Genomic DNA, 19,366 nt, shown 5'->3' on the forward strand with positions numbered 1-19,366 from the left:
TTCGTGCTGTGACAGGGGCGGAGACTCTGAGTGACCAACTTGTAGCTAATGGTGGCAGGCTCGGAGCTTCTCTCTGAATTTAAATTGTAAATAAACATACATAAAACTGCCAGAGACTCATTAATTTCTTATTGGAGCTTGCTTGCCTGCCTGAGATCATTACAAAATGGCAGTTTGCTTTCACCCAAATACTATGGAATTTTCTAGTAAATAAATAGACACACACACACACACACCACGTTTAGGATTGTATTCAGTGGTGTCCCTTGCACAGATGGAAGGGCTTTTGATCCAGTGGAAGCTTCTGTCAGCAGAACAGGGAGGAAGGCCATTTTTGCTCATTTCCTCTCTCTTCACGCCACCTCCCAACCCTCTGAAGCAACATTTGCTTCCCCTCATTTCTACTAATAGAAACCTCCTCTGAACTGAAGAGCCTTCTGTCCACATGAAAGACACCATTGGATACAAATCTTTCTATGGAAAGCCAAAAATATTTCTTAATTGTTGAATCATTTAGCAGCCTCCATAATTTCAAGGTGGAGGTGGATGAGCTAGATGCACTTCTAGAAGCATCTACGTGGAATTTTTGCCCCAGAAGCTCCTGAAGAATGGTATGGTTTGTTGAAATATTTAATTTATTTAATATTTAGGAGAGCTGGATGCTTTGAAATTAGAAGCAAAACAGCACCAGCTGTAGTAATTTGTGTGGCACAGGGCTGTGTCTCAGCTGAACTGATATGTTAAGTACGGATTCTTTGTGGTAGAAAATTTGGCAAGAGAATGAACAACACTTACTGTGACTCCCTGCTGGTACTCTTAGACTGTAACAGTTTATTCCTGTTCTGGGTCACATTCATGAGGGGCAAAAAACTTTGACACAAACACCCCTCCAGATCACTGTGTTGTACATTGCTTGTCTGTCACTGGCTGAGAAATATTCACAAGATATACTTAGCCTGTCAAAATTCGGACACCATATATAGGAAAAACAAAATGAAATCACATTTAATTATAATTAACTCACAACATGCAAACAGTAAATGCTTCTGATTGCTTGGTGCCTTTTTAGTGAAACTGATACATATTAGATCATATCCAAAGGACTGATTTATATTCTACCAATGTAGTTTATCCTTCACTTTCCAAGTGGGCAGTCACTTAAACAGTATGCTGGGGATAAACAGATCACTAACCGTACAAACTACCTGCACTTGAAGAGGTGCAATCTAGGTTCATGGTGAAGCTGTTAAATGCCCACTTGATCACAGTGTTGGCAAATTTTAAAATAAACAATAAATAAAATACCATTCAACCTAAACCTAGTAAACTGCGTTTGGAGAAACTCAAAGGTTTAAGTGAGTCATTCCCAAATCAAATCTTAAGGTCATCTTCCCAAACTGTAGGCATCATTTTCCATACCCAACTTTCTTTGGTCAATCTTTATAGAGCACATACAGAGGCACACACCTCTGAAACATGTAGACTATGTAAAAAAAAGTTATGAGTAGGAATTTGCATTTGGGTAATCAATCAGCACATTCACTATTCATAGCTTGTAATGCAAATAAAATGTTGGTACAAAAATGGTCCCATTGCTTAACTTTAAGAAGCATACAGGTGAGATGAGGCTGGTAAAATGAAAGGCCATATTCTGGGTAACCTGGTTTATATCACTATAAAAAATTACACATTGAGCCAGAGATGAGCCATGTCTTCATGTAAGTCAAAAGACAAACAACAGCCACTGTGTCAAACTTTACAAAACATACCGATATCTTTTTCTTTAAGAAGAAATTCTTCTTCTACTTTGGCGATCACTTGCACCGGAGTAAAATTGTCTTCCATGAACATGGTTCTAACAGTGAGTCCATAAGTGACTGTGGAGGCCCATTCTGGATCCACACGTACTTCCACAGTGGGGACATAGATTTTGGGGACAGCGTTGATCATGGTGAAGGTTTGCCAAACGTGCCTTCCCTTTTGTCCTGAGTTTAAGCATCTTCAAAGTCCATGATACCTTTGGTAAGGGCTGTTCTCCAGCTGGAGCACTCACAGGTCAATGTTTCTCAGTTGTCAGTGTTTATACTACATTTTATAGATTCGCCTTGAGAAAGTCTTTAAACCTCTTTTGTTGACCATCAGCATTACACTTTCCATTTTTAAGTTTGGAATAGAGTAGTTGCTTTGAAAGTCGATAATCAGGCATCCAGACAACATGACCAGTCCAAGGAAGAATCATTGCTTCGACACTGGTGATTTTTGCTTCTTCTAGTACACTGGCATTAGTTCGCCTGTCTTCCCAAGTGATATGCAACATTTTTGGGAGACTCCATTGATGGAATCTTTTGAGGAAATGGAGATGGCATTTATAAGCGGTCCATGTTTCACAAGCATACAGTAAGGTTGGTAGTACTGTACAATAGCTTTGTAAACAAACATTTTGGTTTTGTTTCCTTGCAAATGTCCCAAGAAATAATAAATAGTACAAGACCTGCTTTCATAATCTGTGATTTTAACATTTGTTGGAGTCACTCCATGTCATAATGAAAGAAAGTGCATCTGTCTTGTTTCATTGAGATCATAGACTGATTTTTGTTGCACCGTTAATAATTTTTAGTCCTTTGTAACTTTTGGATTTCTAATTCCACCATTTGGCCTTTTCCATGACCCAGAAGGTATTGCAAGCCTTCTAAGTATCAGGGTGTTAATGAGTTAAATAGAACCCTGATAAGTCTTCAAACATATCAAGGTGGGATGAAACAGATTTCCCTATATGGATACAACTTTTATTTATATGTTACTTTTCCACACAAGTATTCTCAATGCTGTATGCCGAGGAAACGTTAGGACACAGAAAAATAAAAGGTAAAAACAGATAGTATTCCAGAACAAATAAGGAACAAGACCAACAACAATCAGCAGTCTTGCCTGCCCTAGCTTTCAAAGACATGACTTAATAAAAAGCATTTATCTGTTTGAGAAAGGAAACAAGTGAGGTAGACAAGCAGACTTCCCAGGAGATAGCAGTAATTCCCACAGATCCAGGGCCACCACAAAGAAGGCCTTGCTCCTAGAGCTAATCTGGCACATTTAGGGGGAATATGACCATATCTAAGAAGAAGGTTTACTTTTCCTTCAGCTTGTCATTCCACTGAGTTCCCTGGCATCAGGATATTTTGCCTGCAAAAAAGGTTTGTTTCTCTTCCTCTCCTAGTGTCAATCATCCACCAAAACAACAAAGGCAGTTTCTGTACCCAAACCAAAATCCAATCTATGGACCTTTCGTACACTGTCAAACAGGTGAATATACTTCCAAATATTATCAGCCCTACAAACTCTGTTGTGGAAATGGATATAGGCTCTTTCTATTCATTTTCCCCTAACAAGCAACCAGTACTTTCAGAGAAAAGATAATCATGCATAGCAATGAAAATGCTGCTGCATGCAAGAAGTCCTGGATTGGGGCCAGTATGCGATAAACAACTGTGTTTCCCGGCTAAGGAATGGGTCTTCTCTTTCTCCTGCCGAGTAACGGGGCATAAAATATATTCATGTTGCTATGGGGCTAACAGACCCACCCTGTGCTGTAGGAATTCCAAAACATACTGTTATCTAACCTCAATATTTTTAATGTGATTAAAGTTCTCTACAAATGTCTTGTGAAATCCAAGCATAGAAGCAAGAAATATTGGTTGTTCCAACAAGCTATGGCTTATGAAGAACAAATAAGACAAATATTAACTTGGGGGTGGGGAGAATCCTCCCCATTTTAACAATTTTTATTAGCTTAACTTCAGCCTTTTCCTCCCTTACACAAGAGATACATGGAGATAAAACAAGCACACCTAAAAAGGCATTTTGGTTCCAGCTGGAACATCTTCCCTCCTGGAGACTTACCAATGGGATATGCATTTGAACTAATTTTATAAGTTGTCATTGGACTGAGGACTTGATTGAGTGGACTAGAATTTTAGCATTTGTGGTGTTTTTACTGTTTTAGAGTGTAGAGTGGCCATTTTTTTATCCTTTTAATGTACTGCTACATTACACCAAGCCTAGTCTATATCAAGAGAAGGCTTATAAATTTCACAATACAAATTGGTTCATTTGCACATTCCTCTTCTTCCATTGGAAGAATGCCTTGCAGAAAGCAGTGATTTTGGACAGGCAGGTCTCAGTTTAGTTCAAAGCAGCTTACAGAGAAAAATCTGAAATGAAACATCATTAAAACATGCATGCCATATCCTCCAAGTGTCCTGATTTTCCTGGGACAATCCCGGAATTACAAAAACCATCCTGGCTTCTTATTTGATCCCGGAATGTCCCTATTTTCCCCATCTCTAAACTTTTCATCTGCAAGTTTTTGCATGTGTTTAGGCGACCAATTTGTTGACAGAAAAGCCTGGTGCGTGAGAATCTTTTCAAGAGCAAAGCATTCGTGATTCCATATCAAGGCATCTGCAGGCATTTTGCAAAACATCTGGCAATGAGCTAACTCTTTGAAGGCCATGAGTAGGCTTGATTCTACAGTGCATGAAAATCAGATCTCTGGTTTCTGATAGATACCAATAAAGATTTTTAAAAGTTGAAAACTATTTATCTGATCATAATTACAAAGGGAGAAAGTATTGTGATGAGCTCAGGGGTGAGATTAAAAATCAGTCCCAAATACAGTGGTACCTCGGTTTTCGAGCATCTTGGAAGCTTCGGTTTTTGAATGCCAAAGATCCGGAAGTAAATGCTTCCATTTTCAAACGCGCCTCAGAAATCAAACAGCTTCCGCTGCATGTTTTTCAGTTTTCTCAATGGAAATTGCAGCCGGCCCTTTGCACCTTGGTTTTCAAATGTTTCAGAAGCCAAACAGGCTACCGGAATGGATTACGTTCGAAAACTGAGGTACCACTGTACCTGCATATTGTCAGCTGAGAAGTAAATCCCACTGAGTTCAGTGGGATTTTATTTTCAAGCAAGAGTTCAAAAAATGGTTTTCAAAATTTGTATGATATACTGATGCATATAAATAGAGTTCAAATTGCAAACATAAGTGTATGAGCTGGGATAGGGATTGTATACCATGCATTTTGAAAGAGTTTTTAAAGCTGTTTTTCTTCTGGTCATCTTTTTTCACTACTTATTTTCTGAAGAACCACTATCATTTATATCAAGAAAGTGGTTTTTATTCAATTTCTGTTCCTTTAGGTCACACATGGCCAAACTCGGCCCTCCAGATGTTTTGGGACTACAACTCCCATCATCCCTAGCTAACAGGACCAATGTTCAGGGATGATGGGAACTGTAGTTCCAAAACATCTGGAGGGCCGAGTTTGGCCATGTCTGCTTTAGGTAGATTTACCTTCTAGCCCCTTATGCTGCAGAACGGTAGATGATTTCTATGTAAATAAATTTAAAGTGCTGAATAATTTCCTAGTTAAATTGTCATTCAGTGTGTGCTTCCTTTTTTTTTTAATTTAAAAAGCAATTCCAGTCAATTTTCTAACCAAGGCAATAGGTTTACTCTTAAAAGAGTCTGCGTTACAGAGATGCAAGATCGGTTTCATTATAGGCAGTTCATTAATTCTGAAGACCTATGTAATCATTGCCATGCATTAAATTCAATGCATGCTTTCACTTTAGCTGAAAGCTATTGACAGCGTCACTTTGTTGATTCATATACCACTGCTGAAGAAGTTTCAATAAATCATAACCAAAACAGAGCCTCTTGTAGGGGGTCACCATAGTCAACTTAGCCATGGGTTAAAGAGCAAAGAGGAGTTGTTGTTTCCACTAAAAAAGTTTCAGAGAACTGCAATTGTGTAGAAAGTCTTCCCAATTAAGTAGATAGAAAAAACACTGCTAGATATATTTCAAGGTTATACTGACAAGACAAACCCTGACAAATTACATTGGTTTTAATTGCTATCATTATATTTCTAACCCACCCTATATCAACTATTCTCAGGACAGGTTACAATCAATAAAATTACAACACAATATGAACCATAAAATCACTACAGAACACATATCTCTAAGAATTCTTAGGCTGGAATTAGATTTACAAGATCCAGAGCCGATGTAGCACTCTCATGGCTTGTTTTCATCTTTGCCTTGCAGTACCTGCAATTTCTGCTGTGAATGCACCTTCCAATTTTACTTCTGATATATCACATGATCACAGTTTATCAGACAGTTCATGACAGAGAGGTGCAAGGGGAACAGAGATGGAGGAGCTGCCTTTGACACCAGCCATACAATCCTCATCACGTCTTGTTCCAGACTTCTTACAGTCCTTTCAAAATGACAGAAATTCATGCTGATTCAGCAGTTCCAAAGCGTGTGTGAGCTGAAACAAGTGATGCGCACACAAAGACTTGTGCAAGATGAAAGTGACCTTATTTTTTTCAGTAGTAGAGGAAGGTTTTGTGACATGTTATCCATACACACAAATGGAGGTTTTCCTAGGGTAGGGCATGACTGGGGAATCTGTTGTGTCCTTCAGATGTTGTTGGACTACACCTCCCATCTTCCCTCAACTTTGGCCATGCTAGGACTGATGAGAATTGGAATCCAACACCTGGAGGACTACATGTTACCTGTCAATAGTGCTTCCCAGCCAAAGGAATGCACACAGCAGATAGATAACTCTTTATTGTCAAAGATAACAACTCTGGATACCTACCCACACCAATCTAGCATCTAGGCAGCTATTCCCAGGTCCGCACTCTATTGAGCAGTTGTAGCAACAGGGGACAACCACCCTTCCTAAAGGGAAGTCTTCTTTCTACACATAACTGTTAGTCTCTTTCTGCACAAAACTGCTCCATTTTGGGGAAGTTTTGCTCCTCTTTTCTCTTGCTTGCTAAAGAAGTCTTGCTCATAGGTTTTTCCCTGCTTTTGCACACACTATACGAACCTGCTCTTCACGCCTAGCTGATCACAAAACCTGATTACATTGTTACATGATATGATCAATCATTAAGTAACAGACATCCCAAGCTCATGGAAAACAAACTGTACTTGCTCTCCATGCCTAGCTGACCACAACTATAGAACCCGATTGTTATATTGTTTGTGCCAATTAATCCCTAGTTACAATTCAATTAGGAGGCTTCATGCCTGTCTAGTTCTAGCTCCGATTCTCAGCCTTCTCTCCATCAATGATAAATGATCACATGTAATCCCCACCTTTCACATGTAATTCCCGCCTTAGTACTTATGTTAACCAATTACAAGTTTCTGTGTGTATGTATCAACCAATCAGCCACAGGCCCACCTGTGGCAATGCTTGCAATATTCAATAAAATAGGCTCTCAGGGTCCGCCCTGACAGACGCCTAGCTACACCTGCCTCTCTCGTCTCCCGTGATTTTTCATTTCTACATCTGGTGACCCCGACGTGCCAGATCCCGTGCGCAGCCGAGCAGTCAGCCAGCCTCATACTTCACTCGACTGGAGAAGTCTTAGCCGGCTACACCGTGAGTATGGGGGGGGGGAGCTTACAAAGTCCCAGAAAGTGCATGCTACTGAACTGCTTCATTTAGTCAGACAGAGAGGTGCAGGTGCTCATGTTTCTTTAAAGGAAATTGAACGTTTGCTATGTGAGATTGCATTCCAATGTCCCTGGTACCCTGAGGCAGGCTCCTTGGGGGTAGAGGCGTGGCAAAAGATTGGAAAAACCTTTTTTGAAGAACCCAGGGCTCCTATTCATTGTCTGCTAACTTGGCAGAAATGTGCAGTTGCCGTGGCAAACTTAGGGCCCCTGGCCTCTCAGGCGTCTCCCACGGCTCCTGCACTTCTAACTATTGCAGACAATCCCCCTCCTTACCCCAAGCTTTTGCCTCCTGCACAATCCTGCCAATCCCTCCCTCCTTTGCCTGCTTCCACCTCATCCACCCCCCCTTCCCCCCCTCCTGCATCTGCTCATACAGGAGCTGTCCCTCAGCCCACAACCACCACCCCATCCCCCCTTCCCTCCCTCCTGTGTTTCCTTTGCCTGCATCTCAGCCAACATCCACTTCCCCCCCTCTTTCTCCCCCCCCACTTTCTTCCCTCCCTCCTTCCACCCCTCCCTTGCCTGCCTCAGCTCCTGCATGTTTCACAGGAGCTGTCCGTGCTGCACTTTCTCAAGCTAGGCAGAAAGGGCTCCTATCCTTAGAAGAAGAATCTGCGTGGGCTGGTGAAACCCCATCAGCTTTTCCTGTCTCCAGCTCAACCCCATCAGCTTTCCCTATTTCCTACACTAACCAGGCACAGCACAACAACAGGTGCTATACGAAACCCTTTCTTATTCTGTAATGCGAGAATTAAGAAGGGCCATTGCTGATTCTGCTTTAAAATCCACTTATGTGACAGGAATGCTGGATGGAATAGCAACTGCTTCAACTGCAATCGCCCAGGTCATTTTGCAAAAGAATGCAGAGCACCTGGCGGTGGGGCGCACAGGAATGGTGATGCCAATAAGGCTAAACCTTCCAAGAAATGCCCAAAGTGCGGTAAAGGCTATCATTGGGCAAATCAGTGCAGGAGTTTGGGAAACTCCTTAGGGACCCCACTCCCGGGCCAGGACAAATAGGGAGCCCCCCCCCCCGCCGTTAGTCTCCACTATTAAAACCATCTCAAAGGATACACGCTCTGATTTTACCATCGACTTAATTAATCAAAAAAACAAAGACACTGTTTTACCTGGTGAAATTGTGCTTATGACCACCCAATTACCTCCTAAAGTCGCAGGCTTAATTTTACCCAAATTTTCTGCGACCAAAGAAGAAATCCAGGTTATTCCTGGTGTTCTGGATCCTTTATCTCACTCTTGATATCGCCGCTCTGTGAAATTGACTAACGATTGTGATGCTTTTGTCTCCTTTTTCAGTAGGTCTGAATATATCTCTTTAGTTGTTTCTCTCTTAGGAGTCCCTGGATTGGCTGTACAGAATCGTGTGAACATTAATTCTTCAGCTTATTCTGCAGAAAAAGCCCTGAATTTTACTTCACAAGCTTCTCACCTTTTGAATAAAGAACAGAGTGAATTTCACTATGGACTTTTACAAAATCGTTCTGCTATCACTATTTGCTGATGCTTCATCATTATGGATGTGAACAAGTTGACAACATGTGTGGTTTTAATATTACTGATAATTCCAAAGCCATCCAAAAGCAGATCTCTCATTTGCAAAATCTTACAACCACATTAATATGCCCTTGTCATTATATGCATCTTAATTTTGTTATGTTGCTTCCTTCAATGTGTTCCTGGCCTCATAAGCCTTTTCTCTCGGCTTCTCTCTCCCCCTCAACCACCTAATAAACTTCTCGCCGCCTACTTTGCGAAATGGCAACACCAACAGTAAACCTAAGGTGAGATGTGGACGGATTTACTTTGGGCATGCGTTGGCAAACCACGTATCCCGAAGTATTCTTGTCCCATCGATCCTGGACGGATTTATTTTGGGCATGCGTTGGCAAACCACGTATCCCGAAATATTTTTGTCCCATCGACCCTGGCGAACTTATTTTGGGCATTTGTTGGCACACCACTAATCCTGAAATATTTTTGCCTTATCTACCCAGAATGCCTCGCAAACAAGAAAAGAAAGGGGGAGATAAAGGGAAGTCTTCTTTCTACACATAACTGTTAGTCTCTTTCTGCACAAAACTGCTCCATTTTGGGGAAGTTTTCCTCCTCTTTTCTCTTGCTTGCTAAAGAAGTCTTGCTCATAGGTTTTTCCCTGCTTTTGCACACACTATACGAACCTGCTCTTCACGCCTAGCTGATCACAAAACCTGATTACATTGTTACATGATATGATCAATCATTAAGTAACAGACATCCCAAGCTCATGGAAAACAAACTGTACTTGCTCTCCATGCCTAGCTGACCACAACTATAGAACCCGATTGTTATATTGTTTGTGCCAATTACCGTATTTTTCGCTCTATAACACGCACCTGACCATAACACGCATGTAGTTTTTAGAGGAGGAAAATCCGTAGGCATGCCACCCGTAGGCATTTCCTCCATAACACGCACAGACATTTCCCCTTACTTTCTAGGAGGAAAAAAGTGAGTGTTATGGTGCAAAAAATACGGTAATCCCTAGTTACAATTCAATTAGGAGGCTTCATGCCTGTCTAGTTCTAGCTCCAATTCTCAGCCTTCTCTCCATCAATGATAAATGATCACATGTAATCCCCACCTTTCACATGTAATTCCCGCCTTAGTACTTATGTTAACCAATTACAAGTTTCTGTGTGTATGTATCAACCAATCAGCCACAGGCCCACCTGTGGCAATGCTTGCAATATTCAATAAAATAGGCTCTCAGGGTCCGCCCTGACAGACGCCTAGCTACACCTGCCTCTCTCGTCTCCCGTGATTTTTCATTTCTACACCTTCCACCAGTTTATGTACCTTCCATCCCCCCAACCGTCTGCAGGCACGCACCCAAAGACTGCACTGGCATGGCAACTTCCTCTGCTCATCCCTTTTCAATCGTGGCTCTTCACTTGTCTGACCTGCTTCTTTGTCCTCTTCTTCTGACCCATCTTGTACTCCACCTCCAGCTCTGAAGCTTCCCCTGCCTCTGTCTCTTGCCTCCTGGCCAGTGCAGTTTCCCACAAATCAATGACACACACACCCCAGTCATACTCCATCCTTCCTTTCTCCAGTGCACACTTGTCAGCATCCTGCCAGTCCCTGACATCATCCATCTTTGTTTTAGAATGGCATATTAAGCACTGAGCCTGGAAAAAACGTTATTCAAGCATTTCCCCACAAAATGTGTTATTTTTAAATTCATTTCTCATTACAAACGTCCATGGTACCATACTAGCTTTTATGTAAGTTCTATATATTTAGGCTCATCTCTTGTTTATTTTCTTCCTCATGGTTGGCTAAGTAAAATTCAGGTGTGTATTTACTATGATTATGTCAAGGAAAATATACATACACAAGTGTGACATCTTCTGGATCACTCTCAAAAATTCCTTTGGACCTTTGTCATCTTGGCAGAAGCACTTGAGACTGTCCATTTTACAGATGTATGTACAGAACTGAAATCTTTCCATCTGCTTTTCTGTGTGTTTGGCCATATAACTTCAGCCAGTGTTTGGATTTCATCACAGGGGGTGCCAATTCCCTGCAGAGTCAGGAGGGGGAAAGTGTGTGAATCATCCTGAAGGATTCCAGATGTGATGTTCCTATTACCTGTTCGAGTGTATGCATTCATGCGCATTGCTTACTCCAGAAACAGGGATTGAATCCAACACTGAATTAGGCATACTTAATTCTGTGTTGTTGGATTGTAACCAGCATGTATGCTCTCCCCCCGCCCCCCTGTGTGCCTTTTTTAATACATTCTATAGTTTCTTCTCATCCTGCTTGCTACTAGTTCTTTCCACAGAAACAAACTATGGGCTCCTCTAGGCAACCTGTGTACTGATCATTCATCATGATTTGCATCCATAAATCTCTGTGTGACAGTGATGATCTTAGTAGGTGACCCAATCTATGGGTGTACATGATGAAATCATACCAATGTGTATCAAAATTGTACTGTTTGCCTTTTATGTCCTTTCACCTGTCCATTAGCTTTTCAGGTAAGGCTATTTGCTACATGTTTGTGTGCTATCTTGGTTAAACCTAGGCCAGTTTTCTAATGCCTATTGATTAGGTGACAAGCAGCTCCCATATAGAATATTTTCAAGGTGCAGCAGAATTCTGGTCATCAAACCACAAAACAGATTTTCCCCTTTCTTTAGGGGTGATCTTAGGCTAAATCTCATTACAGAAAATGCCTTGCCTTTCAAGCACTCTTTGCTAAGAAGCCAGAATTGCTAATGAAACCTGTTTTGTTTCATTGTGCTGTTTTCAATTATAAGAAGATTTGTAGCTTGTGAGGTGGTTTTGGAGACATTGTAAGGATTCTTTGCCTGGCTATTGCCTCCCTCCCTCATCTTTTTATTTTCACCCTTTTATCTCTATTCTGTTGTACCCCATCCCATCACGTCATGCTGCAATGGTTAAATAAACCCCTAATTCTGCCTTTTGTGAAGCTCTAATCCTTTTATTTCATAAATCTTGTTTAATCCAAAAGGCTTCCTTTCATCTTCTCAGTCGTCAGTTGGGTCACTACTGTTGTTTCCTATAAACAGACCCTGCAAGTCCTGCATTGACTTGGGAGTTTTAGAAAAGCTTTCAAGTGTTTCTATATTTGTCCTTAGATCCTACTCAAACTATCCCAAACCCACTAAATGACATATTGCTGCTCTCTTGGACTGTGTCCACATTACCAGCCAGGTTGTTCTTTTTCTCAATTCAGACTGAAACCAAATCAGTATTTCAGAAGAAATTCCAGGATAGATATGGATTGTGGCTAACGTGTGCACACCACGTCCCAAAACAGCAGTTTGGGAACTGGGTGCAGTTTAAGCACTGAATGCAGAGTAAATAGGAGTTTGTACATAGCTTCACTCTCATGTTGGCTCTTCAATTACATTCACATTTCATCCCAGCTATACAAGAATCAGATACATACACCCACACAACTCTCTATTCAGACAAGCAAGAGGCAATATAACATTTCAAGGCCATGCAAAACTACTTGCAGAGAGTGCAGAGCAGGGCTAGTGAAAGGTTTAGCCTGGGAAGAGTCCTGGGAGCCAGAAAGAACACTGGAGGGACACATTCAACCCCAGAACTGTTGTTCCCCCACCCTTTCTCTACCATGTGATGTTAATAATACTATGCAGTGTCAACATTACAACACTTTTTATTCCCAGTCTAAAATATTTTTAATGCATGGGAGATTAAAAGGGGGGAAATTTTATGAAAATTGAGTAACCTATTGTTTCTTATTGTTTTAAATTATTGCTAATATGAAGGAGGAGACTCCTAAAAAAAGATTAGGGAGTCGACTGACACCCTTAACAAATCAAACAGCCTCTACAGGAGTTTAGAATAATAGATTCCCAGGAGAAAAGCATTACGTTGCTTGTTCTGGATTAACTCTGTAATGCAAGATGATCCTTCAATATGATCCTTATTAATTATATTTTGTACTCCTCTTGTGGTCTTCACCTAGATAGGACTTCAAGGGTTGTTCTGACCTGCAAAGATAGCAAGGCCGATGGGAACTCAGCGTGACACGAGAAACACTAAAGCTTTCATTTCTGGCTTCCCAGGCCACCTGTTTGCCTGAAGTCTGTGTTGTGTGAAACAGCAAATATTTCTAATGGGTAATTGCCCCCTCCCCCTAAGGTCTGCACGGGTACCAGTGTACCCCCATACACCATTATCTTTTACATTTTGACTACAGATGTTTCAGTGCTGACAAATAGAATAATAGGAACACAAGTGTCGCTGATGGGAGATCATAGGGCTATTTACTCCAAATCTCTTTCCACACAAAATATTAAAGACAGTAGGTTTATTAATTAAATAATTAAATAATTAATAACTTTCCCCTTTGTATTATTCAGTGTGTGTGTGTGTGTCTGCATCTGTATGTGGTACCTTCCTTCTTAATTTGTGTTCCTTTTAGTATCAGATATATTCCCACCCTGGCTCTATGACAGGAGTGAGGAAGCTGTGGCTCTTCAGATCGCATCAGTCTGCTGAAAGTTGGAATCCAACAACATATAGAAGACCACAGGTCCTCAGACTTTCTCTAGGAAATTGGAGGGATTCTGAAAAGTTGAACGAGTGTTTTAAAAAATCACAAAGGAAACAATGGCTGCAACCAAATATCAAATGACTTTATGATAAAATATTTAAGCTTTTTTCTGTTTTTCTGGAAAATGACACTTCAGGTATTACTTAATTAACATGGGCACTATCCCCTGGAAGTAGCTTTACTGAATGAAGGAGAGCTATGCAAAAGGTTCTGCTCATTGAAATAGGCCTTGTCTTGTATAGGAAGACTGCCTATTCTCATTACATTCTTATTAAAGAGAATTTCAAAAAGTATGAGCTTAGGCAGGCTTCCTCAACCTTGGTCCTCCAGATGTTTTTGGCCTACAACTCCCATGATCCCTAGCTAGCAGGACCAGTGGTCAGGAATGATGGGAACTGTAGTTTCAAAACACCTTGAGGGCCAAGGTTAAGGAAGCCTGAGCTTAGGCAACAGTAACTTGTCTCTTTTCCGTAGTGCAAATTACTGGTTATCTTATAAAACATTTATTTTCACACACAGTTTGAGATTCAGCTTAGTACATGCATAGTTTCCCAGCTACTCTGGATGATATACAAAGAAGCACTTGAATATTTAACTTCTAGTCCAAACTAGATCCAAACATATCCCAGTGTTTGCTGTATTGTTACTAATTTACAGATGAAAATTCACTTGGTAAGTCTAAGTACATGCTGGAAGAACATCAAATATATTTGTTATCTTTATCAAAAGTGAGTCTAAGGGAGTAGATCAAGAGGACCATGTAAATTTGATAAAGTTCTACATGACCAGGCTTTCAAAGTCCTGAAATCCCCTTTTTTATATCCTGTCTTCCAGTGGCAAAAAGCTTAAGCACCTCAACCTAACTAAACCTCTTAACTAGACAGGTTCAAACAAAACATGGAGTCACACATAGAGCCCCCCCCACCACCACACATACACAAATGCAAAATGTTTGTTATAAGGGAGCTTTCGATCTAGGAATCTCTCACCTGTATTCTAAATCCCAAGAGGACTGTACCATTTGATTCTCCTGAACATAGAGTTCTCCCAGAAACATTGATTTAAAATTGAATTGAAAATTTGCAAAATCCATACAGTACTCTGGAGCAGGTCGGGCTTTTGTCTTTGTTCTCCCCCAGACTGCATACCCCACTCTGCATCACAAACTGGATTTTAACTCTCTTTCTCTGTCACTGTCTTTGTCTCTGGATCTTAGTCTCTCTCTCTCTCTCTCTCTCTCTCTCTCTCTCTCTCTCTCTCACACACACACACACACACACACACACAGAGTGATTCATAAGCAGTTTGTGAAGCAAGACTGGGAGAGCATTTGAGGCAAATTAAAGCCACCCCCCACACACCCCGTTTGCTCCCTGAATCTTGCATTTCTTTGGATCCAGGCTTTTATTGTAAAGAGATATAATCACTAAGTAAGTCATCAGCACATTACATGCTTGTTCTAGATACATACTGAGTAAGATAGTAAAGTATCCTCTCAATCATTAAAAAGTCTGTAAGGCAATAAAATAAAATAAAATAAAATAAAATAAAATAAAATAAAATAAAATAAAATGGGTGAAGAGAGGCAGTGGCTGAAACTTAGGTCTACCACAGCAAAAAATAAATTCTTCTCCAGACTACATAAATTGCCAACTAGATGTTTGTCTATATTTCTTTTGCCCACCACTGCCTGGCACTTGTATATCTGTACTTTTTACTATACTAAATGGTAGAGACAGCCACAGGAGGTTTCTCTGGACATTCTTGGCTGGATTCATCAAAGAAGCCGGATGTAGAGAGAGAATTGCAGTATTTTCTTGTGAACAGAGTACCACTTCACAGCTAACTGTGAAAAGGCTCAATCACTGCACTGTCTGCTTTGATTCTCTCTCTCTCTCCCTCTCTCTCCCCGGATGCATCTGGATAGAGCTTCATACAAGAGAAGCTTAGAAGAGAAGTTGGCTGATAGCCCTAATGTGGCGAAAAGAATTTGAAGCAGAGGAGGCAGAGATGGTGTTGCTGGTTACGTCCAATGAAAGGGAAAGATGTGGCTAAATAATGTCCTGAACTTGAAGGGAACTGTGTGAAGGTGTATTAATATTACAATCTTGCAATTAATTTTGTTAAAGTTTTTTTTTTAAAAAAAATGTCTGAGTCCAGGTTAGGCTAAGTTTAGAACTATATGTGTGGGAAGTATGAAGAAACTCCAAAGATATCTCTGGAAATATGTTATCTCTGCTGCTGATTCACACATTCCTCCCAAATTTCTCTTTGTACTATGTTTTACTAACTATAATGCCTATGTATCTGGTGAATCTATCAGTACATTACAAGCACTAGTTATACATGATATCAGTATGACTTCGTAAATACATTGTAATCCCACAAAGAACTGTATATATTACTGCTGTGTAAACTGAATTCAAAAATGGGAGGGAGTGACTATACCTTCTGCATCCCTTGATCATTCAGCATGTAACGCCGGCATAGAGCCCATTCAAATACTTTATGTTGAATATGCAAAATGATGACCTGGACAGTAAACATTATAGATCAGGCATAGGCAACCTCGGCCCTCCAGATGTTTTGGGACTACAACTCCCATGATCCCTAGCTAGGAGGACCAGTGGTCAGGGATGATGGGAATTGTATTCCCAAAACATCTGGAGGGCAGAGATTGCCTATGTCTGTTATAGATCTTCAAGTTTCCCAGGTGTGCAAGTTTGTGTTTATAAATATACGCCTCACTTCATTGATCCTAGTTCTCATGAACTACAAAAGCTTCCATCATTGTAAATCAGTTTTCCCCTTTCTTAATATCTGATTCTAAGTTTAGAAACTGACAGATTTTCCAGAAAGTGTTTTTATTTTTCACAAAGCATAGTCAAAGTGTAGAATGGGCATCACTAGGGAAAGACAGTTTCAAGAATAGGTGTTTCAACACTTATGATTGTGTGGCAGTGTGCAGCGTTTGATCATACCATTGTATGAAACATTTAGCAGGATTACCTTAAAACATTTTACCAAAAATGTATTTTTTGCTTATTTTGGCAACTTCTCTACGTGTAGTAACCACAAATGATTTCCTTAGTCTTCTGGTACTCTTGGGCCCTGATTTTCTGCCTCTGCATTATTGTTTTTAAAATCTTGTCATCATATTTATTGACGCTTACCTAAAGCCATGGCAGCACAGTACCTCTCCTGTCTTCAGTGCTGCTGTTGTCATTACCTCTTAACCTCCCGTTGCACTGATTAACCAGTTTGGCCTCAAGCCACTCTTTTTCACATGCACAAACCTTTCACTTATGAAATTTACTTCTATAATAAATCCCAAACCACAGAAGCAATGGCATGTTTAGCTGAGCAAAATGTATTAGAGCCAAACAGGAGAATGGAGTGTCTTAATATTTTGGGATCTGAGTGAATGGTTTAGTCAGTTGCTTTAAAGGCAGGAGCCCTGCTTCTCCAAAGTTAAAGGAAAGAACCAGGTGAAGGGCCACCTGCAAAAAGTTTACACCAGCTAAATTCAGTGGCTTTGCATTTCATTAATGGCCGGTCAACGCAATCCAGCTCACATTTACCACATTAATCACCCCTCACTTTCTGTACAGTAGCTTTGTGGTGGCCTGACAAATGTGGGTGTGAGGAAAAACCAAATATGGGTATGATGGCAAGTTGTGCTCAACCTACATTTATTCAATCCACATTATCACAATCACAAAATGCTTGTATGACATATGTGTCATCCTTCTGCACTAAAGCAGCTAGCCATCTACCAGAGCCCAATCTTCTTTAAGGTCCTTCAGCCATCAGCAGCTCTGCATAACTATCAATGTGCACGTGATGTCAGTGGCAGAGCCAGCAATGAGACGCTGCTGCCTATGCAATGTGTGACCAGGGCTTACACGTACTATATTGTACCCTATACTTATCAGGTCCTAAGTATTTTCACATTCTATTTCTGGAAGAAGAAGAAGAAGAAGAAGAAGAAGAAGAAGAAGAAGAAGACGACGACTAGCTCACATTCAGTATTTATGCAACATCAGGGTATGTGAGACGAGAGCATCAAGTATGAAAGCATTGTGGGGGGAAATGGAAATTTATTTCAAGGAGAGAAAACTATCGTTATTAAATGACTCAATTCAAGGCATTCCTTCGTATGTCTTAACTGCCATAATCAGTTACTTGTGACATGTTAGTGCAAGTGAAATAATCAAAAGTAGTTATTTTAGCTGAATCCTGGAAATGAGAGGGCTTTTTAAAATGTGTTTGTAATGATCTTTTGGATTCTGCTCAATTTGTTGATCTCAGACCTGGGAATGATGTATTGCATTTTCCCCCATACTAGAATGGAATGCAGTTTCATTCACAGTATTAAACTAAAAATGTCTTTTGTCTGTAGTTTTATATCATTTCTCTTCCACTTTATGTTTCACAATTTTTGTAAGAGGCTCCAGTGGTAACCCTTCCTAGCCACTGTAGCCTTTTAATACTATCCTTAACTTCAAAACTCTTCTTTGTTTTGTTAGGGATAATGTCATGTTAAACTTTAGGCTTATGCTATGACCCTAGTTTTTGGAAATCCATAATCATAGGTGAATTCATAAGATCAACACAATAATCCATAATTTGAAGGTAAAAGCATTAATGGTTGTATAGCCATCTTGCGTAAAGGTAAAGGTAAAGGGACCCCTGACATTAGGTCTAGTCGTGACCGACGCTGGGGTTGCGGCGCTCAACTCGCTTTATTGGCCGAGGGAGCCGGCGTACAGCTTCCAAGTCATGTGGCCAGCATGACTAAGCCGCTTCTGGCGAACCAGAGCAGCGCACAGAAACGCCGTTTACCTTCTCACTGGAGCAGTACCTATTTATCTACAGTGGTGCCTCGCAAGACGAAAATAATCCGTGCCGCGAGTCTCTTCGTCTAGCGGTTTTTTCGTCTTGTGAAGCAACCCTATTAGCGGCTTAGCGGTTTAGCGGATTAGTGCTATTAGCGGTTTAGCGGCTATTAAAGGCTTAGCGGCTTAGCGGCTAAAAGGCTATTAGCAGCTTAGCAGCTTAGAAAAGGGGGGGAAAGCGAAAAAAATCGCAAGACTCGCAAGACGTTTTCGTCTTGCGAAGCAAGCCCATAGGGAAATTCGTCTTGCGAAGCGCATCGAAAAACGGAAAACCCTTTCCTCTAGCGGGTTTTTCGTCTTGCAAGGCATTCGTCTTGCAGGGCACCACTGTACTTGCACTTTGATGTGCTTTCGTACTGCTAGGTTGGCAGGGGCAGGGACCGAGCAATGGGAGCTAACCCCGTGGTGGGGATTCGAACCGCCGACCTTCTGATAGACAAGTCCTAGGCTCTGTGGTTTAACCCACAGTGCCACCCATGTCCCTGCCATCTTGCATACTTCATGTCAAATAGTTGGAGAAAATGAAATGATTAGTAAAGTTTTACCATCGGTACAAATCCGAAATATAGTTTCAGATTCAGTGCAATAAAGCAAAAAATCCATCAACTGCTGGAAAATGCCAGATGGGCGGGGCATAAATTATAAATTATTAATTTGAATCCCAGCTCAACCAAGGACATATTGGCGGCTTTTGATAATGTCAAGCATTGTCATAGCCAGGATTTTTGTTGGGCGGCAGGACTTTTGTTAGGTGGAGGGAAGAACTGATGAGATTGGTCAGTTAGTTAAGTATTTCTATTGT

At 40.8% G+C, this 19,366-nt stretch overlaps 2 long non-coding RNA genes across 2 annotated transcripts in view; both read right to left on the reverse strand.

Annotated features, from left to right (window-relative positions):
- Positions 1-19,366, reverse strand: part of LOC309539111 — a 134,328-nt gene that overhangs the window by 96,641 nt on the left and 18,321 nt on the right. The gene's annotated exons all lie outside the window — the stretch shown is intronic.
- Positions 6,073-14,949, reverse strand: LOC309539115. Its single transcript, XR_014222701.1, has 3 exons — positions 14,762-14,949; positions 10,943-11,131; positions 6,073-6,340 (listed from the first exon to the last, which is right to left on the reverse strand). It is a non-coding gene; the product is annotated as an uncharacterized lncRNA (long non-coding RNA).

Source organism: Podarcis vaucheri (genome assembly GCF_965113315.1).
Source record: "Podarcis vaucheri genome assembly, chromosome: 8".
NCBI lineage: Eukaryota > Metazoa > Chordata > Lepidosauria > Squamata > Lacertidae > Podarcis > Podarcis vaucheri.